At 41.7% G+C, this 22,086-nt stretch overlaps 1 non-coding gene across 1 annotated transcript; it reads left to right on the top strand.

Annotated features, from left to right (window-relative positions):
- Nucleotides 1-14,638: 14,638 nt before the first annotated feature.
- LOC113431733 (U6atac minor spliceosomal RNA) lies at nucleotides 14,639-14,748 on the top strand. Its single transcript, XR_003373364.1, has one exon. It is a non-coding gene; the product is annotated as a U6atac minor spliceosomal RNA (small nuclear RNA).
- The last annotated feature ends 7,338 nt before the right edge of the window (nucleotides 14,749-22,086 follow it).

Raw genomic sequence — 22,086 nt, 5'->3', positions numbered from 1 at the left:
TAATTATCCTCTGAAGTCTGTGTCTGTCCTGTTGGGTTGCAGAACCGAACCAGGCAGTTATAGAGGTGCAGATGACAGACTCAGTAATTCCTCTGTAGAACTGTATCATGTGGAACCAGGCTAGAAAATATGAGATCGTGAGTTCAAATCCTGCCTTAGCCATAAAAACCAGCTGGGTGACTTTTGGCCAATCACCAGGAGATGGTGAGTTCTAGTTCCTACTTAAGCATGAAAGCCAGCTGGGTGACTTTAGACCAATCACCAGGAAATTGTGTGTTCTAGTCCCCGCTCAGTATGAGAGCCAGCTGGGTGACTTTGGGCTAGTTGTTTTCTCTCTGCCCAAGCCCCCTCACAAGGTTGTTGTAGGGAAAATAGGAATAATGTGTGCTGGAAATGTTCTGCTGCCTTGAATTTTTTGTAGTAATAATAATAATAATAAAAGGTGGGCTACAAATAAATGCATAAAAATAAAAGGAACAATGTGGCTCACGTTAGGATGCTGGGTTGGAGGACATTTCTCCTTAATTCAAGTTGGTTCTCTCCTTGCTTAGTTTGAAACTCCTTTGAAAAACAAATCTTTTGCAGTAAACTGTGAGAGGGATCTTGGAGTCCTGGTGGACAATCTCCTAAATATGAGCCAGCCGTGTGCTTGCAGCTGCCAAAAAAGCCAATGCAATCCTAGGTTACATAAACAAGATCACAGGAAGTGTTAATACCACTTTATAAACGCCTTGGTAAAGCCACACCTGGAATACCGCATCCAGTTTTGGTCGCCGTGAGGTAAAAAGATGTTGAGACTCTCGAAAGAGGGCAACAAAGATGATTAGGGGACTGGAGCAGGGGTGGGATTCAGAGGTGGGATTCAGCAGGTTCTGACCAGTTCTGGAGAACCAGTAGTGGAAATTTTGAGTAGTTCAGAGAACCAGCAAATACCACCTCTGACTGGAGATTTTACACCACTGGTGGGATTCAACCGGTGTAACAACTGGTTTGGTGAGCGTGCACAGGGTTTGAAATCCGACCATTTTCAGCTCTAAAACTTACTTTCTGCTGCAGCCCTGGTGAATGAAACAGCTGAGGCACGGCAATCGGCTGCAAAACACGGAAATAAAGGACAGACCAGGGCAGGGGCGGGTAGGTGGGTGGGGCCAACTAACCGCCGGAAATACCGGTTCGCGTGAACCAGTCCGTACCAGCTGAATCCCACCCTTGGACTGGAGGCTAAAACACGTGCCTACCGTCCCTGTCCTATTCTTTCTTTTATTTTTCTTATATATACCAATTTCATGTATTCATAACCATGCTTATACTTATATCCGTTATCCTATAATCGCTTGACAAAATAATAATAATAATAATAATAATAATAATAATAATAATAATAATAATAATAATAATAATAATAATAATTTGCACACGGTCTGACGAATCAACAAAATTCAAAGGCCTTTTTGGTCTTCCCATCCTGTTTCTTCAGAGTCCAACCTAGGCTTCTACAGAGTGTCACGAAGAATAACATGGACAAAGAGACATTCCTGAATGATTGCTAGAATTCAGTATGTTCTAATTTGATGAAAAGGAGGACTAAGGGAGACATGATAGCAGGGCTTCAATATCTCAGGGGCTGCCATGAAGAAGAGAGAGTCAAACTATTTTGCAAAGCACCTGAGGGCAGGACAAGAAACAATGGGTGGAAACTAATCAAGGAGAGAAGCAACTTAGAACTAAGGAGAAATTTCCTGTCAGTCAGAACAGTTAATGAGTGGAACTGCTTGCCACCAGAAGTTGGGAATTCTCCAACACTGGAATTTTTTAAGAAGAGATTGGACAACCATTTGTCTGAAGAGGTGTAGGGTTAGACTAGAAGACCTCCAAGGTCCCTTCCAATTCTGTTCTGTTCTGTTTTATTCTATTCTTATTCTATTCCATTTCATTCCATATTTTCTATTATATTCCATTCCATTCCATATTTTCTATTCCATTCCATTCCATTCCATATTTTCTATTCTATTCTATTTTATTCTATTCTTATTCCATTCCATTCCATATTTTCTATTCCATTCCATTCCATATTTTCTATTCTATTCTATTTTATTCTAAATATTAGACAGATGCAGGAATGTCTCTTTGTCCATGTTATTCTTTGCGACACTCTGTAGAAGCCTAGGTTGGACTCTGAAGAAACAGGATGGGCGGACTGGAAAGGCCTTTGAATTTTGTTGATTCGTCAGACCGTGTGCAAATTATTATTATTATTTTTATTTTGTCAAGCGATTATAGGATAACGGGTATAAGTATAAGCATGGTTATGAATACATGAAATTGGTATATATAAGAAAAAATAAAAAGAAACAATAGGACAGGGACGGCAGGCACATTGGTGCGCTTATGCACGCCCCCTACAGGCCTCTTAGGAAAGGGATGAGGTCAATAGTAGACAGTCTAAGGTTAAACTTAAAATTCTGCAGACAGACTTGGCTGCTCCTTTGGATATCTGCTTTTTGCTGCGTTTGTCTGTGTGCGTTTCTCTCCTTCCCTGCTTCCCACTTTGATTTCTCAAAGAAAAGCACAATCTTGCACCTTTTGTCCCTCTGTGGGTTTTTATGTGGCAGCTGGGCTGAACATTTTTAGCACTTCCGAAGCATCCCTGCAGCTTGGTTTATCTCTCCTCCGAGCTTGGCGCTGAATTGGTGAATGCTTTTCCACCCCTCAGCCGTTTCCTCCTTTCCACCTCTGCTCCTCGGCTGACTCAGCTTGGGCCCCTTGCTGAGAGAGAAGGACCACATGGGAACGGGCCAGAGAAGGCATGAGTCTGCTTCCCGCAGCACTTGGAAGAGTTAGACCTAAACTCTTTTAACTCCAGAAACTCTCCCATCACTTTCCCCCCCATACAAAAAGACAACTGAAGAATTAACAGCTCACCTGCAGATCAAGCTATATATTAGAGAACCCTTTGTCTGAAATGGTATGTGGTTTCCTGCCTAAGCAGGGGGTTGGACTAGAAGACCTCCAAGGTCCCTTCCAACTCTGTCGTTCTATTCTCTTCCATTCTTATTCTATTCTTCCTATTTTTATTCTTCATTCCAATATTCTATTCTGTTCCATTCTATCCCTCACAGGTTATGCATGCCACTGAATTGTTATTTAATAACAGGAAACAAATGGAAAACACATCAGTGAATATCAGCATTCCTGTATTTCTAAATACAGGGAATCCTCAACTTACAACTTTTTGTTTTAGTGACCATCCAAAGTTACAACGGCACTGAAAAAAATGACTTATTTTCACTCGTATGACCGTTGCAGCATCCCCATAGTCACGTGATCAACATTCAGATGCTTGGCAAATGGCATGTATTTATGACAAACAAATGATTCATTTACCAACAGAAACTTGAGCCTCAACTGTCGTCGTAAGTCATGGACTACCTCTACACTTCTGATAATTCAAGGAGGAAGGCGTGTTGAATATGTTCGCCACCTTGAATTATTGTAAAAATGTATAAAGGGATATAAATACATACATACATATGCCTGTGTTTCCCCCAAAATAAGACTGGATCTTGTATTAATTTTTGCTCCAAAAGGTGCATTAGGGCTTATTTTCAGATTAGAGCTTATTTTCAGGGAAGTCTGGTGATGATCTTAACTGGGGCTTATTTCTGAGGTAGGGCTTATATTACAAGCCTGCTGAAATATCATGCTAGGGCTTATTTTCCAGCTGGGTCTTATTTTTGGGAAACGGTATTTGTGCAAGGAGGGACAGGAGGAACACTGCTCAAACGGTCAGAAACAGACTCCATGAGGGTGTTATGAGGGCCCGACGTCCACAGGTGGGGGTTGTGCTTACAGCCCAACACTGTGCAGGACATTTGGCATTTGCCAGAGGACACCAAGATTGGCAAATTCGCCACTGGCGCCCTGTGCTCTTCACAGATGAAAGCAGGTTCACACTGAGCACATGTGACAGACGTGACAGGGTCTGGAGACGCCGTGGAGAATGTTCTGCTGCCTGCAACATCCTCCAGCATGACCGGTTTGGCAGTGGGTCAGCAATGGTGTGGGGTGGCATTTCTTTACGGGGCCGCACAGCCCTCCATGTGCTCACCAGAGGTAGCCTGACTGCCATTAGGTACCAAGATGAGATCCCTCAGACCCCTTGTGAGACCATATGCTGGTGCGGTTGGCCCTGGGTTCCTCCTAATGCAAGACAATGCTAGACCTCATGTGGCTGGAGTGTGTCAGCAGTTCCTGCAAGACGAAGGCATTGATGCTATGGACTGGCCCGCCCGTTCCCTAGACCTGAATCCAATTGAGCACATCCGGGACATCTCGCTCCATCCATGTCTCGCTCCATCCACCAACGCCACATTGCACCACAGACTGTCCAAGAGTTGGGGGATGCTTTAGTCCAGGTGTGGGAGGAGATCCCTCAGGAGACCATCCACCGTCTCATCAGGAGCATGCCCAGGCGTTGTAGGGAGGTCATACAGGCACGTGGAGGTCACATGCACTACTGAGCCTCATTTTGACTTGTTTTAAGGACATTACATTAAAGTTGGATCAGCCTGTAGTGTTTTTTTCTACTTTAATTTTGAGTGTAACTCCAAATCCAGACCTCCACGGGTTGCTAAATTTGATTTCCATTGATAATTTTTGTGTGGTTTTGTTGTCAGCACATTCAACTATGTAATGAACAAAGTATTTAATAAGAATATTTCATTCATTCAGATCTAGGATGTCTTATTTTTGTGTTCCCTTTATTTTTTGAACAGTGTGTGTGTATATGTATGTATGTATGTATGTATATATGTATGTGTGTGTGTGTGTGTTTATATATATATATATATATATATATATATATATATATATATATATATATATATATATATATATATATATATATATATATATATATATATTCTTAAGTTTTCGGTACTTACATGTATGGTGTTCCGGCTTGGTTCGGGTATTTTCCCACGTCATTGTAGTTGTTCTTTTAAAGTTGTAGCAACGTTTCAGCAGAATCTCATCTGCCATCATCAGTCAGGCTGGTGCTTTCGGCTTCGTGCTTGTGCGAGCAAAGCGTGATTGGAGGTGCCGTCTCTCTCTATATACTGGTGGGGAGGTTGGCTGTGTTGTCATTTCTTGATTGGTTGATGGAGTTGATGTTTGCAGATTGGCTGGCTTTTTCGTAAGAACGTGTGTGGCTGAGGTATTGGCTGTGTGTCTATCAGCCTCCTGTGTTGTAACGACCTGGGTAATGGGATGTTGGAGCAGCTTGGTTTCTTGTGAATGGCCGATAATTATTTATAATTATAAATATATATAATTATCACATATATAAATATTATATATATATATATATATATATATATATATATATATATATATATATATATATCACATATATCACATATATCACATATATCACATATATAAATATATCAATATATATATATATATGTAAATAATTATCACATATATAAATATTATATATATATATCTATCACATATTTGTTTTCGTAGATTTTCACGGGTAGAGGTATGTAGGTCTAGGTGTGTTCGGTCTTTTCCCGTGTAAGATTAAGAGTATCTTGGTGACGTTTTGGCGAGGTCCCACTCACCATCCTCAGGCTGGTGCTTTCGGTTTTGTGCCAGTGCAAGTAGTGTGTGATTGGAGCTGCCGTCTCTCTATAAATACTGGTGGTGGGGGCTGGTGTGCTGGGCTGGTTGGCTGCGCTGCTGCTTCTTGATTGGTTGATGGAGTTGATGTTGGTATAATGGGCTGTGTGATGGCCTTGTGAGTTTTGTTGTGGAGATATCCTGGATCTTGTGGAGATATCCTGGATCTTGTACAGCACAAGATCCAGGATATCTCCACAACAACTCCATCAACCAATCAAGAGGCAGCAGCGCAGCCAACCAGCCCAGCATACCAGCCCCCACCACCAGTATTTATAGAGAGACGGCAGCTCCGATCACACACTGCTTGCACTGGCACGAAGCCGAAAGCACCAGCCTGAGGATGGTGAGTGGGACCTCGCCAAAACGTCGCCAAGATACTCTTTATCTTACATGGGAAAAGACCCGAACACACCTAGACCTACATATCACACACACACACACACACACACACATATACAAATACATATACTTATATATATTTATATATATATATGGTATTCAGTTTTGTTCGGGTATTTTCCCACGTCATTGTAGTTGTGCTTTTAAAGTTGTAGCAACGTTTCGGCAGAATCTCATCTTCCATCATCGGGCTTCTGTATTGTGTTCGTCTAAATATATAATATATAATATTATAAAATATATACATTATATAAATAATTATCACAAGAAACCAAGCTGCACTAAGAAACCCCAATGCACAAAACACAACGTTGCCAACCAATCAAGAACACAGCAACTCGAAGACCAATAAAAACAGACCTAGACTCCCAGCCAATCAGGATGAGGAAAAAACCATTCAAATAAAGCAGAAAGCCAGCACCAAATTCAAACAAAAAATGGCTGCCAAGCCTGACACACAAGATTAAAAAGAACCCAATACACTAGCCTGAGGACGGCAGATGAGATTCTGCCGAAATGTCGCTATAATAAAAGCACAAATATTAAAATGTGGGAAAATACCCGAAGAAACCTAAATACCGTACATATAAATACCTGTGAAAACATAAGAAAACAAATGCACACACACACACACACACATGCATGCATACACACATAGTAAAGACATGCATACGTACATCCTAAGGTTGCATTTGCTCTTTTCACAGCTCCATTACACTGTTGAGTCGGGTTTTTTTTTGCTCAGCTTGTGATCTACCAAGACAAGCAAATCTTTTTCCCAGGGATCATCCCCCCCCCCCCCATCCTATTATAGCATTTTGCATCTGTCCCCATGGAATGAATCTATCCATCTGTGATCCTCCTTACTTTTGGAGAGAATGGGACAACTCGATGTAGCCAACTCGCCACGGCCAAATCACCACAGTCAACTTGCCATGGCCAATCTGCCACGGCCAACTTGGAATTTGGTACCGCCAACTCACCGTGGGACCAGAGGTGGTATTCAGCAGGTTCTGACCAGTTCTGGAGAGCTGGTAGTGGAAATTTTGAGTAGTTTGGAGAACCAGCAAATCTCATCTCTGACTGGCCCCGCCCCCCTCTATTCTCTGCCTCCTGAGTCCCAGCTGATTGGCTGGGTCTTCTTTGGTTGCCCTGCACAGGAGAACAGAGCTGGAAAGCAGGTTAGTGGGGTGGGGAGGGAAGGGGATTTTGCAGTAACCTTCCCCTGGACTGCAGTGGGAATGGAGATTTTACAGAAAAAGCCACCAAACAATGCCCACCAAGCCACGCCCACAGAACCAGTAGTAAAAAAATTTGAATCCCATCACTGTGTGCCATAGCCAACTCACTGCAGGACAATTCAACAATTCGATTTAATGATTTAAAATAATTTAAAAATTATTTTAATTTTCATCATTCACATTGTATTTTGGCCTCCTTTCTTTAACGATTCTGTTCGAGTATTTCTTCTATATTAATGGAACTCTTGTCCTGCAATGCATCGTCCTACAGTGAGTTAGCCATGGCGAGTTGTTCTACATCCCCTTCTGGAGGTGTTCCCCCACAGACTTGTTTTTTTAAAACATTTTTTTTATTAAGTGATAAAGTATAATATGCAAAAGTAAATAAAAACAGGGGGGGGAAGGGGAAGGGGAAAGAAAAATGAGGAAAGGTAGGAAAAGAAAAGAAGCAAAATGTCAGGATTCCAGCAATTGCTTTAATTAAATCATGATTCTAGAGCCAAACTTCAAAAAGCTTCAAAGGATTTATGAAAGGCGACATACTGGCACTGCCCTGTATGAAGCCAACTCTGGCATACGTAATTGACAGTCACCTGTGACCCTGTTTCCCCCCCCCCGCTGGGTGTCTCATAAACCAGATTCTCCAATTGAGCATGTTCACGGGCTGGGTGTCATCATTCACGTTCTCCAATTAAATATATTTGCCAGCAAAAACTCTGGTATTTTAGTTATAATCTTTTAAAGATAAGAGTTGGAATGTACTTTTGCATTCAAACTGATGCACTGCTCTTCCAGATTTCCTTCCTCCCCGCCCCCCTTTTTTTATGGCAACTACTAAAACAGGCATAGGAATGTTTTATGAGTTGACATTTGGCTCCTCTCACTTCTTGAAAGTGACCTGTATCAAGCAAAAACAAACTGAGTGCAGAGATAGAATTCTACAATCTTTTACAGATAAGAGTTGGAATGTACTTTTGCTTGCTGCATTGCTCCTCCAGATTCCCTTCCTCCCCGCCCCCCTTTTTTTATGGCAACTACTAAAACAGGCATAGGAATGTTTTATGAGTTGACATTTGGCTCCTCTCACTTCTTGAAGGTGACCTGTATCAAGCAAAAACAAACTGAGTGCAGAGATAGAATTCTACAATCTTTTACAGATAAGAGTTGGAATGTACTTTCGCTTGCTGCATTGCTCCTCCAGATTTCCTTCCTCCCCGCCCCCTTTTTTTATGGCAACTACTAAAACAGGCATAGGAATGTTTTATGAGTTGACACATGGACTTCCAACCCTCTGTTGCAGTAGAATAAGGCATTAGCATCAAATCTCAGCTTTTTTGCTTTTCCATAAGAGTACGAACAAGTCATTTCTCTAAAGATCTATCAGTCTAATCGGTAAAACCCAAAGTCGAGAGTTTCATTCTTTTCCACATCAAGCGCAAAGCTCAGAAGCGGTTTCCATGTGGAAACAGAAGCACTTGTGTTCTTTCCTTTAATCAAAGTGGTCAATTTTTGCCATTTCCATCCACTTCTGCAACCGTTCGTCCACGGTGGGAATCGAAGTGGTCTTCCATTTTTGCGCATACAATAGCCTTGGCTGCCGTCAACTGACTTTTGAAGCAGCCTACAAGCTTGTAAAAAAAAAAAAGCCCTTGTAATCTAGCATCCTGACTCACCCTAGGGACAAGCAACTGTCTTTGGGGAACACACAAGCACAGACAGAGTAACAATACTGCTGTTCGTGACTCAGAGATAATCAAAAGCGATCAAAATAGCTTAATCTCTAGCGAATGCATCCAGATCTTTTAAAACTGCGTAAATAGGTGACCAGCTCTTCTTTTACCCTTTTAATTCCAGACTTCAGCTGTACGCTTTGTTCTCTGTCTCGCTTAGAAAAGGGAAATACGAAAAAGCGATAAACTCCTACCTTTGTTCAAACTCTTGAAGATCCCAAGCTCTTGGTTGCACACCAGAAAGGCAGGTCCAAAAGTGAAGGCCGTGGAGAGTTTAAAACTCCTTTAGGGCAGTGGCCCCAACTTTTTTGAACCAGGACCGGTTTCACGATTATTTATTCTTCCACGGACCGGTACCTGAGTAATGCGAGACTCCACCACCATTGGGACGGCTGCTCTTGGTTGCACACCAGAAAGGCAGGTCCAAAAGTGAAGGCCGTGGAGAGTTTTAAAACTCCTTTAGGGTGCAGGAAATACAATGGTTTTAGAGGTGAGGTAAGCTTCAAAGAAGAGGAAGTCATCCTATTTTCCAAAGCACCAGAAGGCAAGACAAGAAGAAACCAAGGAGAGAAGCAATTTAGAACAAAGGAGAAATATATGAAGAACGACTGCAGGAAATTGATATGGAGAGAAGCAAACTTAAAAGTAAAAGAGAAATTTCCAGTCAGTTAGAACATTAATTAATCAGTGGAACAGCTTGCCTCCAGAAGTTGTGGGTGCTTCATCAGTGGAGGCTTTTAAGAAGAGTCTGGACCACCTATTGTCTGAAATGGTATAGGGTTTTCTGCTTGAGCAGGGGGTTGGACTAGAAGACCTCCGAGGTCCCTTCCAATTCTGACGATGCGCTATGTTCTAAGCTATTTGCCTTGGTCTGCTCCTTAGAGGGAAGCAAAGGTGCTCGGTTCAAAATAAGGGATTTAATTGTAAAAATTCCATCACAGAAGGACCAAAAACAATAGAAAAGGTCCATCTCCCATTATAAAAGTTTTGATTTCAAGAACTGTCTGAAAAAGAGAGGTTGGGGCAAAAGCAAGCAGACAAATAAGATCAATTTGTTTTAAATGCTGGGCCTCAAAATTCCAAGCACTGTCGTTGTGATCAGAGGTAACCGTTCTGCAGAAACAAACAATTCCCTGCTGAGGCTAAGCCTAAATTTTAATTATATGTGGTTTAACTGTATTTTCAAAAAGCAAAGAATTCATTAACACTAAACCATACAAGTCACAATCTCACCCTTAAAACCTCGGTTATAAAATGGAAGGAAATAAATACAGATTCAAACATCAACACAGAATAGTTTCTAAGTGAATTTGTGGGTTATTATTATTATTTATTATTATTATTATTATTATTATTATTATTATTATTATTATTATTATTATTATTATTATTATTATTATTATTATTATTTTGGTATGTTGAGAATGATTTTGTTCATATTTTGTTTCATATCAAATTAATTATAATTCATTACATTCTTTTCCTTTTTTTTCCAAATGATTTTTGTTTTTCCACCAGTACATATATACATTTTCAACAGCATTTTAGCATCGACATACAATATTATATTTTTATTGTCTATTCATATACATCACCAATAATTATTATCCTTACTTGTGCTTGTTATTAATATCTGTCTTTATCTATTTTGCATATCTGTATACATTCTTTTCCTTTTATTTGCTCAAAATCTCAACCCACCTCATCCCCTGAGTCAGTAAAAACGAATTCTTACTTAAGAATAATCCTCTGTGAAGGATTATGGGAGGTTTAGTTCTGGGTAGAACTGCCATAAATTCCTGAGGAGTGAGACCACGAACAGTACACAGGTAGTCCTCAATTTATAATCATTCATTACGATGGCACTGAAAAAGTGGGTTATGACCACTTTTTCAGACTTACGACCGTTTGCAGCCTCCCCATGGTCACATGAATAAAGTTCAGATGCTTGGCAACTGACTCATATTTATGACGGTTGCAATGTCCCCTTTTGAGACCTTCTGACAAGCAAACTCAATGGGGAAGCCAGATTCGCTTAATAAGCATGTTACTAACTTAACATCTTCAGTGATCCACTTAATTGTGGCAAGAAAGGTCATCAAACTTATTTAACAACAACAAATTTGGGGTTGTAAGTCAAGAATTACTCATATTATGTTGAAAGAAGTGCTGGTATTTTTGGTTGCATCTCCGTGCGACACAAATGGCCAATGCTCTTGGTATTCTTTGCAGCTGTAGTAGCCACAAAGAGGAATGAAAAATGAAGGCATTAATAGAGGAAAGAAAAGATGAAAATAGAAGGCAGCAATTTGAGGTAGGAAAGGGGAGACGAATTGTTTTCAGTGATGGAAAAGACTCTGTTTGGTGTAGTTGAATGCAATGAAGCAGATCTGAGGAGAGGCACTGCGAGTCAGAACCGCTAAGAAAAAAAACACCTTCCTAAGAATATATTTATTTTGAAGAATATTTATATGGCTGCCCAACTCAGTCACAGCAACTCAGGGCAGCTTGCAAAAATAAAATCATCGTCATCTTTTTAACGACCCCATAATCCCTTGTGGGCTGGAGTCTGGGCAACAGAAGGGAGCTAGCAGAGTATTTACTGGCCGGATGCCTTTCCTGTCACCGATGCAGAGGATATGTTCAGCGGATATGTTCTCTTGTGCACAGAGAGAAAAATATCTCCCTCTTACCTAGGATTGAACTCACGGCCTTCTGATTGTGAGGTGAGAGCTCCACACCTCTGGGCCACTGCACTACTCCCTTGCAAAGATAAAACCCCAGTACAAAACCCAATAATTCCTCAACCCCTTGATGACAAGACCAACCAAACACTTGATGGGTTCTGTTACCACCCTGGAATCTCCAGGTCTGCTGGCTGAACCATGTCTTCGGGACATTTTTTTGGAGGAGTGTCAAGGTGAAGAACCAGTCTTATCTCCACAGCGATGGTGTTCCACAGGGAAGGGATCCACCATGGAGAAGACCCTTCTTCTCGGTCTCACCAGATGGACTTCCTTCAAAGAGGAGACCTATAACACCCCCTGCCTCCCTGCTCTGGTGGGTCAGGTGGATGTGGTTGGGCAAAGAACACCAGAAGATCTTGAAGTTGGAACAGTCTTGAGGCCACATCTAATCTGGAACTCATGTGTCATGCGGTGGTCAAACAGATGCATCCAGAAAAGCGACAACCGTGGACAAATGGACAATTGGCCTCTTCTGTAGCTATTCCCTAGCAGCTGATCTTCAAGGCAGGCCATCTGTGGTTTTATGTGGGGTGTGTGTGTGTGTAAACAGCCATCAAGTTCAATAACCTCCACCCCAGAGAACATCTGTTGCCTCTTGATGTGAATCCTGAGATATTTCATGGCACCAATTGGTCCCTTCACACACCGCAGTGCTTTCTTTTGTTGTCATGTTACTTAGCTTTCCCCTAGTCTTAATGCTGACTAATACTTTGAGATCCATTATTATCAAATGAATAATACCGTTTATTTGTAGAAAAGCAAGAAGAACCGGGAGATTAAACCAATAGATGGAGGGAGGCAAGCTCCAGGGTGTTGAATGCTGCAAGAGAGATGGAGATAGAGCAGTGTTTCTCAACTTCAGTGATTTAAAGATCCGTGGACGTCAACTCCCAGAACACCATGGAGCTGGGGGAATTATGGGAGTGGAAGTCCATGCATAAAATACTGTTGTACATCATCTTCCTCCAAACATGGCACCTTTAAGACTTGTGGACTTCAAGTCCCAGAATTCCATGGGGCTGGGGGAATTCTGGGACTTGAAGTCCAGGCATCATTAAACAGTGTTCTAGAGCATGGTTCTCCAAGCTTTGCAACTTTAAGGCTTGTGGACTTGTTCCACATACAATATGCATTTCAGTTTTTTGTTGAAGTTAAATAAAAAAATATGGGTATGATGAGGACTGGACCTCAACGGCAAGATTGCAATCCCAATATCTGAGATTCAGAGAACAGCCTGGTTTCTTTCCATTAAGTAAGACTTACTAGGTTGAGTAGGATACGTTTTAACAGAGCATGCATAATTTCACCACTTATGACAAGAGAAGTGAAAGTTGCTTATTCTGGGTTGGATTGAGTTTTCGTTAGCTCCCCATTAATAGCAATCCAGCCCTAGAACAAAATGGCCAAATACAATATTTTTCATTCTGATTTTTTTTTCCTTGGATTTTGATTGGGGAAAAAAATGATATGAAAATCGATGGGGGGAAAGAAAATATGCCAATGCCTCGTGACCTATTAGACTTTGAAAGATGTATCTTGGCTGGCCATCGGAGAACCAAAGGTGTAATTTAATATTTCTGTCTAAGTATGAATTAGCATTATTTGTAGGCTCTGGCAATTTCTTTGATCAAGTTTGCTGAAACACCTAGCCAGTGCATTCACATCAAATGCTAAGCTACCTTGGGGTTAACATCAGTGTTGGATGCTCCTATAGTACCATTTGTTTACATCCATGTGCTCTGCATACTCAGGAAATAATTTAATTTGGTCCTTAGGGGAAGCATGTTGTGTGAATGCAACATGCAATGCTTCATATGATGCTGGGAAGTTGGTGTGGGCTACTGAACCTACTGCAAGCCCTGGAGTTTTAAGTTATATACCTTTGATAGAACAGAATAAACAGTCCTGACTTTTAAAAGTCAGCCAGTCAGCCAGTCTGCCTCTCTCTCTCACTCACTTTCTCTCTAGTTTTCTCTCCCTCCCTCCCTCCCTCTCTTCTCCCTTCCCCTGTCCCTTTCTCTCTGTCTCCTTCCCTCCCTCCTTATTTCTCTTCCTCCTCCTCCTCTTCTTCTTCACTCTTTCTCTTTCCTTTGCCATCTCTCTCTCTCCTTCCCTCCCCCTTCCTCTTCCTCCTCCTCCTCCTCTTCTTCTCCTCCTCCTCCTCCTCCTTCTTCCTCCTCCTCCTCTTCCTCCTCCTCCACTCTTTCTCCTTCCTTTGCCATCTCTCTCTCTCTCCCTCCCTCCCTCCTTCCTCCTCCTCTTCTTCTCCTCCTCCTCCTTCCTCCTCCTCCTCCTCCTCCACTCTTTCTCCTTCCTTTGCCATCTCTCTCTCCTTCCCACCTTCCTCCTCCTCTTCTTCCTCTTCCTCCCCTCTCTCTCCTTCCTTTGCCATCTCTCTCTCCTTCCCTCCCTCCCTCCTTCCTCCTCCTCTTCTCCTCCTCCTTCTTCCTCTTCCTCCTCCTCCTTCACTCTTTCTCCTTCCTTTGCCATCTCTCTCTCCTTCCCACCTTCCTCCTCCTCCTCCTCCTTCCTCTTCCTCCTCCTCCTTCACTCTTTCTCCTTCCTTAGCCATCTCTCTCTCCCCGCCTCCCTCTCTCTGAATAGTCTGATTCAGCACAAGGGTAGGGCTGAACTTTTTAGCTCTCTGGGGTGGGAAAAGAAAGTAGACATAATAAATCTAGCCAAGGCTTAACAGATCTCTTTTCTGATGTTTTGGTGCCAAATATATATATATAAGAAATAACATAGAACCTCTGAGTTTCCCAAGTTTCCCACTCAGCTTTGGTGTCACGATGAGTAGGATTTAGGAGATGTCTTTAAACCTGGCCAATTATGGTTGATTGAAAGGAAAGCTAATTAGCACTGGACCTGACAACGAGGGAGAATTTCTCAGAAAACAGTTGTCACACATAAATCAGCTAATGCTTTTGGCTATGTCGTTTTAGGATTAGCGGTTCACCTGGAAGAGAGCCTAAATCCAATCATTAAGAAGGTAAATGGATTGATTCTGTCCTGATTAGGAATCAACTATTAACCGTCTCTAACCCAAACAATGCAGGGCCATCATAAAATCTCCGTATATTAGATAGGGTCTGTTAAGCCTGGATTCCCCAACGGGTGTTAAGGAAAACAAACTAAACAGAACGTGCAGCAAAGTCAGATAGGAAGACAGGTAAATGTGTGAGATAAGTTTTCTAGTTAACACGCAGTAAAAATACAGATACGCTTGTGCTATCAAAAATATAGTTTATTCCATTTAAGAACTATAGCATAGTCAAATAAACGGTCCATTAGTCATATATCAATTTCAGTCAAGTCTTGTCAGGGATACTCTATTTGCAAAGTCCGTGATGAATAGCCAATGTCAGTACACTTATAATAAATCAGTCCAAACTTTATCTTCTCTCCGTTGAGAAAAATCAACACTCCCTTTTCTCTCCCCGTTTCAGCAAGAACGCAGTCATCAATCCATCCAGTAATTAGGGATCTTCAAGCCAGAGAGAGAGAGCTGCATTTGCCTCGCTTCTTATTTAGTGCTTTTACAACCACACCCTTAATTACATTCTTGCTGTTAAAGTTACACACACTTTAACTAACAAACCATGATACCATATTTATTATTTTTACCCAAAACAGTTAGGGTAAACAATGTTATCCCTAACAGGGTCTTCCTATTGTTGGAAGAAATATCCATCTGGCTCAGTTCCAAGCCGGGAGGAAGACCCTGGAAACATGGAGGCTGGTTGGAAAGATGGTCTAATGATGAGGCAGAACCACCAAGCCCATGGTTCCCTGGTGCAGCTGAACACATGGAGTTGAGAGTGAGGGTCATTTATACCTTCTCTGAGCATTGCGCTTGAGCTTCCTGTTCCTGTGCAAGAATATGTATTCTATTGGCTGTTGTCAGACTCCCAAGGGGCCATGTAGGGGTTATGTAGCGGTCATAGCTGGCTCTAAAGGCAAAATACAGATCTTAGGAGTTTGTCTGAGGTAAGTTTGGTTGAAGTTTGTGAGGGTGATGCAATGAAGGGCTGTTCGGCAATTCCTATTGTGACTGAGAGTTAATCCTACCTTTGTTGGATCTTGGGTGAGAGTATTTGCTTATGAATAGAGCTAGCTATCTCTTTGACTCTTAGTGCTGAGCTTTGCTGTTGGCTATTAAGGAAGGGCGGGGGCTGCTTTCCAAGAGCATGTTTCTCCATTTCTCATCCAGGGAAATATAATATTTGACTTTTTAAAAAATATTTCTCAAAATATTTCATTCTTCTAGGAGAGGGGTGGGTGCTACCTTTCTACACTATCTAATTTTAAGCAAGGGTTGGGCCCCTGACCCCATAAAATGGGATTCCACCAAGAGCCCCTGGCCTGAGCCTTCCCCATCAAAAGCTATCAGGTTCCTCCCAGAAGCAGGGGTAAGTCCTGTCTTAGCCACAAAAGCCAGCTGGGTGACATTGGACCAATGACCAGGAGAGGGTGAGTTCTAATCCCACCTTGGATATAAAAGCCAGCTGGGTGACTTTGCACCAGTCCTTCTTTCTCAGCCCAACCCATCTCACAGACTTATGGTTGGGTGAAAAATTAGAAAGAAGAAAGAGCATTGCATATGTTCGCCAATTTGAGTTATTTATAAAAATAAAAGCAGGAAAGAAAGAAAAAAGAGAAAGAGAGAAAGAGAAAGAAAGAAAAGAGAAGAAAGAAAGAAAAAGAGAATGAGAAAGAAGGAAAGAAAGAAAACGAATGAGAAAGAAAAAGAGAAAAAAGAAAGAAAATAGAAAGAAAGAAAAAGAGAAAGAGAAAGAAAGAAAGAAAGAAAAGAGAAGAAAGAGAGAAAGAAAGAAAGAAGGAAACAAAGAAAAAGAGAACAAGAAAGAGAAAGAAAGAAAAAGAAAAGAGAGAAGGAAAGAAGTAAAAAAGGAAAAGAGAAAGAGAAAGAAAAAGAAAAAAGAGAGAAGAAAGAAGGAAAGAAAGAAACAGAGAAAGAAAGGAGAAGAAAGAGAAAGAAAGAAAAAGAGAACAAGAAAGAAGGAAAGAAAGAAAAAGAATGAGAAAGAAAGAAAGAGAAAAAAGAAAAAAGAAAGAAAATAGAAGAAAGAAAGAAAAAGAGAGAAAGAAAGAGAAAGAAAGAAAAGAGGAGAAAGAAAGAGAAAGAAAAAAGGAAACAAAGAAAAAGAGAACAAGAAAGAGAAAGAAAGGAAAAGAAAAAAGAGAAGAAGGAAAGAAGTAAAAAAGGAAAAGAGAAAAAGAAAGAAAAAGAAAAAAGAGAGAGAAGAAAGAAGGAAAGAAAGAAAGAGAGAAAGAAAGAAAGAAGAAAAGAAAGAGAAAGGCAGGATAAAACTCTAATGAATAAATATTCAAGGAAAAAACTCCCTTCCCTTTGGTTCATTTCCATTTCCTCAAGAACCCATAATGTTCTTGAGGACAACCCAACCGTTGGGCTACAAATAAATAAATAAAAATGGTATTTTTGTATAAATATTTATGACAAATAAATACAGGAATAAAATAAAATAAAAAGTCGTACTTTTTGGGGAGGGGGGATGTGGAGGTGGGAGGGGAGAGACTTCAGCCCGTCAGGGTGTCTCAACCTGCCCCCCCCCCCCAGCCTGGCAGGGCTGAATAATTCTCCTTTTGCAACAGCTGCAGCTTTAGGAGCGTCTATTCCAAGGTCTCAGCAGCCCCAGAGAGAAATTTGATTCCGAATTGCAAGGAGTCTCTTGGAAATCTGTTCCAGCCAGAGATCCACTTTCAGCGGCAGAAAGGCTGCTCTGTGGAAACTTTCTATTTGCTCTTTGTGTTACGTCTACAGAGGCTGCTCCTTTTGAAATATGGGAAGCTTTTGACTCTCTCTCTCTGTCCCTCCCTCCCTCTTCTCCCCCTCCTCTTCATCAATTCTCCTCCTCCTCCTCCTCCTCCTCCTCCTCCTCCTCCTCCTCCTCCTCCTCCTCCTTTGTCCTCTTCCTTCCTTTCTCATTCTCTTTTCTCTGTCTTGTTCTCTCTGTCTCATCCTCTCTTATTCTCTCTCTCTCTCTCTCTCTCTCTCTCTCTCTCTCTCTCTCTCTCTCTCTCTCACACACACACACACACACACACACACACACACAGACAGAGAGACATGCCAAGGATCAGTCAAACCTAAATGTAAATAGTGCTATAAGCTTTGTAAAACTATTTCCACCCGCCCGCTGCTATCATCTCTTTTGCAGCGACTGTTAAGCGAATGCCATGGTCGTTAAGCGAACCAATGGATTCGCTAAGGGCGCGGTTTTGTCCAAACCCAGAAGTGACAGCTGGTTTTCAGAAAAGCCACGGTCAAACGTGGTCAGGTGCCCAGCATACAAAGAAAACTTGTATAAGATGTTTTATAGATTGCACTTGGCACCAGCAAAATGAGCTAAGCTGTTCAAAGATAAATCAGCTAAATGCTGGAAGTGCCACCAGACACTGGGAACATATTACCATATGTGGTGGTCTTGTATAGAAGCTAAGAGATATTGGACAAAAATACACACAAGGTTGGAAAAAATGATAAAACAACACATAGATTTGAAACCTGAAATATTTTTATTAGGAATGGTTCCTGAAGGTTACAGCAAAGAAAAAGCATATTTAATTATACATGTATTAACAGCAACCAGAGTCGGAGTCTGAATCCGAGGAGGAAGACAAACAGCTGATAGGGAGTGCGAGTGTGTCTCCATTGGCTGTGGAGGAAACTGGGGAAGGGCAAAATTCAGCTGGGCAGAGCAGAAGAGAGGTAGAACAAGGGAGAGGGAGTTCAGAGGAAGATCCAGGCCCACCCCCTCTTCATCCTAGGGCACACAGAGAGGAATGGAGAAGAGAGCAATGTAGGTTGCGTGGCTTACGGGGGAGGAAAAGGCCCTGATTCCCTTTATTAGCCACAGCTGGGAAGATAGTTTAAAAGAAATGCATGTTGAATGCAGCGTGTGCTGGGAGCAAATGTGAGTTTATCTTGTGTTGACTTTGATTATCTATGTTCCTGGCATCTTTCCAACCGTGTTGAGTTATTGCCGTGTCACATCTGGAATTCCTGCTCCTGCCCTGCTGGACTAAATTACCTCATTTTGCCTTGATTGGACTTATAGTTACAGTTTTTGTTGACCACGTTTTGGACTTGATTCTCTGCAGCCAAGGGCTGTTCCTGGGAGAGTTTTTCTCCAGCCAGAAGGTAACCAGGATATTGGGGGCAAAGTTGGAGCTAATAAAGGGGCCCTTATTGATTATCTGACTGTGTTGCCTTTGTGCCACACCCCGAGTCACCGCACAAAGCATGGAAAAAAACCTGTCGCAATGCTTTTCTTTCTTTTTTCTTTTCTTTTATAAAGATGATTCAGATTATTTTTTTATTTCTGCAGCTACAGGAGGAATTTTTCACCTGTTATTAATAACTGACAAATTTGGAGATGGAAAAAAATAATTGAAATGGCACGAAGAACCAGAGAAAAAGCAGAGAAGGAAGGGGGGAAAAATCCATTTCTAATTAAAACTCTTTTTGGAATTCTAAGGAGTCAAAATTATAATTACTGGTCCTGGAAGCTGTCCAGACATTAATAGAGTCCCTTTTAACCTTGGAGAAATGTTATGGGAGATTTTTTAATTATGTGCAGTTTAGACATTGAGAATTTAGATGCACTGCAGAAAGCAAAGTTACTCTTTGAGTTTGAAGAGGGGGAGAATGAGGAAGGGAAGAAATTTTGAACGAATCTCAGTGCAAGGCCTAGAGTTAGAGCCAGAGGACAATATTACCAGTAGTTCTCAACTTATGTCTGGTCACTTAACAACTGTTTGAAATTATGACGGGCCTCCCTGAAGCTATTTTGCAGTTAGATTTGAAGTTTGGATGGTTCTCCATAGCATTTTTGGGAGCTGGGCAATCAGACTTTGGAAAAAGTGCAAAGAAAACTAAGATGATTAAAGGCTTGAAAACAAAAACATGAAGAATAACAATTTCTAACAAAATGAAATTCAATGTAGAGAAAAGTCAAGTCCTATGCTTAGGCAAGAAAACCAAAAGGACACATATAGACTGGGTGAAACCAGGCTCAGTAGCAGGAACTCTCAAAAGGATCTTGGAGTCTTAGTAGAAAACCAACTAAATATGAGCCAGCAGTGTGCGACGGCAGCTAAAAAAGCCAATGCAATCCTAAGTTGCATTAACAGAGGGATATAATACAGATCAAGTGAGGTACTAATATCCCTCTATAAAGCCATAGTAAGACCACACCTAGAATACTGCATCCAGCTAGTCACCACACTATAAAAAAGATGTGGAGACTCTAGAAAAAGTGCAGAGAAGAGCAATCAGGATGATTAGGGGACTGGAGACTAAAACATATGAAGAACGGTTGCAGGAACTGGGCCTGGCTAGTCTAGGGAAGAGAAGGACCAGGGGAGACAGGATAGCAGTCTTCCAATATTTGAGGGGCTGCCACAGAGAGGAGAAAGGTGTCAAGCTATTTTCCAAAGCCCCTGAAGGCCAGACAAGAAATAATGGATGGAAACTGAACAAGGAGAGATTTAATCTGGAAATAAGGAGAAACTTTCTGACAGTGAGAACAACCCATGGAACAGAAGTTGCCCTCAGAAGTTGTGGGAGCGCCATCACTTGAGTCTTTCATGAAGAGGTTGGACTGCCACTTGTCAGAAATGGTGTAGGGTCTCCCGCTTGGGCGAGGGGTTGGACTAGATGACCTACAAGGTCCCTTCCAACTCTGGTTATCTGTTAACAGTTGCAGGATTTGGGTTTGGCCAGTCTAGAGAAAAGAAGGACTTGTGGGGGGACATGATAGAAATATTCCACTATTTGTGGGACTGCCACAAAGAAGAGTGGGGGGTCTATTTTCCAAAGCATCTCAAGGCAGGAGAAGAAACAATGGATGGAAACTCATCAAGGAGAGAGCAACTAAGATGATTAGGGGACCGGAGGCTAAAACATACAAAGAAACGTTTTCAGGAGTTGAGTATGTCTAGTTTAATGAAAAGAAGGACTAGGGGTGACATGGCAGCAGGATTCCAGTATATCAGGGGCTGCCACAAAGAAGGAGACAAGCTATTCCCCAAAGCATCTGAAGGCAGGACAAGAAGCAATGGGTGGAAACTAATCAAGGAGAGAAGCAACCTAGAATTGAGGAGGAATGTTCTCACATTGAGAACAATTAACCAGTGGAACAGCTTGCCTTCAGAAGTTGTGGGTGCTCCATCACTGGAGGTTTTTAAGAAGAGATTGGACAACCATTTATCTAGAATGGTATAGGGCCGTCTGCTTGAGCAGGGGGTTGGACTAGAAGACCTCAAAAGTCCCTTCCAGCTCTATTCTGATTGATCGAGTGATCTATATCCATATGTAGCACATGACCGTGTTTTAGAACAGATTTGTCAAGAACTAACATCTAGAATACAGAACAGAGGCGGGAGGGAACGTGGCGGTCTTCTAATCCAACTATCGGTTTTCAGCAAAACTAGGCCCACAAGCAAGCCATTGGTTCTCTTAATGACCCCGGTATTTGCTTAATGACTGATGGGATCACTTTATCAACACCGCAGTGTTCGCTTAAGAACCACTTGCCAAAAACGTAAAATCGGGTCGGTCATGTGGCTGACCTGACATACGATTGACATGAGTTATGACCACAATAGAGAAGCTCCCAGATGGTCGTAACTCAAGGACTACCTGTAATACATCTTTGACAAGTCCCAACCATGTTGACTTTGCCTTTGACTTTGGTGCTAAATGAACCCCTTTCGTGTTGATAATTGTGCCAATTCTAATGAAGTACAGGTGGCTCTCGAAGTTACGACCACAAGTGAGCCCAACTTTTATGTTGCTACGTGTTCTGACCCAGGCTTCGTCAAACTTAATGAAACACAAACTTGTTTTAAAAGCAAAAACCTATTTTAATGTAACCCTGGGAATTACTTTCATTCCCAGCCAGAACTAATCTTAAAACAGTTCCCCAAGATAACCACACGCCTTTCAGTGCTGTGGAATGCTGCCAAAAACAGAAGTATCCAATTTAATTAAAACAGAAACCAACCAAAGTACCAGAAAAAAAACAACCAGAGGACACAGAGCTTCAAGGAGGACTTAGAATCTATCTAACTACTTTGCTTCCTGCAAAGAGTTTGTCACTGAGGTCTGACTTTTATCCCTTATGGGAGGGGCAATCACCTCCCAGCCTTACTCCCAAGTCACCCCTTCTGCTTCAAATGCTCCCGCCTTCTAGCAGCTCTGTGCACACACGCACTGGGAACAGGCTCCCCTGG

Source organism: Notechis scutatus, chromosome 2, assembly GCF_049901735.1.
Source record: "Notechis scutatus isolate UNSWTSFEM ecotype Mainland chromosome 2, rNotScu1.2, whole genome shotgun sequence".
Classification (NCBI taxonomy): Eukaryota; Metazoa; Chordata; class Lepidosauria; order Squamata; family Elapidae; genus Notechis; species Notechis scutatus.
Note: the sequence above shows the minus strand (reverse complement) of the source record. Positions and strands in the feature narration are given on the sequence as shown.